The following is a 1098-nucleotide window of genomic DNA, read 5'->3' as shown; positions in this document are numbered from 1 at the left end:
TTGGAAAAGCATTCCAGGTGCAGCTTGTTGAGAGAATTCCAAGAGCGTGCAAAGGCTGTCATCAAGGCAAAGGACGGCTACTTTGAAGAATCTCAAATATAAAATATATTTTGATGTGTTTAACACTTTTTTGGTTACAACATGAATCCATATGGGTTATTTCATAGTTGTGATGTCTTCACTATTATTCTACACTGTAGAAAATAGTCTAAATAAAGGAAAACCCTGGAATGAGTAGGTGTTTCCAAACTTCTGGTTGGTACTTTATATGTATTATTATAAAAAAGAAAATTGGGGTCGGGGACGATTGATCATTCGGCCTTAAATGGGGACTTGCAGCCTACTGCATACCTGGCCTAGATATTCAAGGTCTTTAAAATCAACAATCCAATGTAAAATCATGGTGCTCATTGTCATCAAAAGCTGGGTCATACTTCATATTATATCAACTGTGCAACTTTCTGTTTGTGAATAACAGCAAGGGGACATTTATAATGACTGAATTCATGAGCTCATCAAGCGCCACGCCTTTTGATTTCAGCCGAGTAGCAATTGCTGTGATTAGACCGCCATCTAACGGTGAAATCTGAAAAGGAGACAAAAAAATTTACCCAAATCCATCGCTGGGTAAAGGGGATCGTACGCGTTTTTCAATGTTCAATGATGTGTTAGTTATGGTACTAGCACTGTCAAAAGATAAGATGAGAAATTCTACAATAAGCAGCACTACCAAAACGTATATTCCCTGACCGGGAATCGAACCCGGGCCGCGGCGGTGAGAGCGCCGAATCCTAACCACTAGACCACCAGGGAAGGATACCTACCACTGCAACTTTAGATTACTTAAATAGTGGTGTTAATGATTATTATAAGTGTATTATGTAAACGCTTAAACCAGACAAAATAAAACGTGCCTATCTATATAATGAATATGAATTGGGTGGGTTGAGATTATTAAATATAAAAGCACTAAACCTCTCTCTAAAAGCTTCACTCATTCAAAAGTTTAATTTGAACCCTAAATGGTTCTCAAGTAGATTACTAAGAAAAGCTCATCCATTGTTTAAAAATGGCCTTTTTGCCTTTGTGCAGATTGCC

The 1098-nt window shown here is 37.8% G+C and overlaps 1 non-coding gene across 1 annotated transcript; it reads right to left on the bottom strand.

Annotated features, from left to right (window-relative positions):
* Nucleotides 1-741: 741 nt before the first annotated feature.
* On the bottom strand, nucleotides 742-813 carry trnae-cuc (transfer RNA glutamic acid (anticodon CUC)). The gene has a single exon. It is a non-coding gene; the product is annotated as a tRNA-Glu (tRNA).
* Between the last annotated feature and the right edge of the window lie 285 nt (nucleotides 814-1098).

The sequence above is a fragment of the Oncorhynchus mykiss genome, chromosome 4, assembly GCF_057628025.1.
Source record: "Oncorhynchus mykiss isolate SJ-2025 chromosome 4, ASM5762802v1, whole genome shotgun sequence".
NCBI classification, from domain to species: domain Eukaryota; kingdom Metazoa; phylum Chordata; class Actinopteri; order Salmoniformes; family Salmonidae; genus Oncorhynchus; species Oncorhynchus mykiss.
This window is presented reverse-complemented; position numbering and strand designations above follow the sequence as displayed.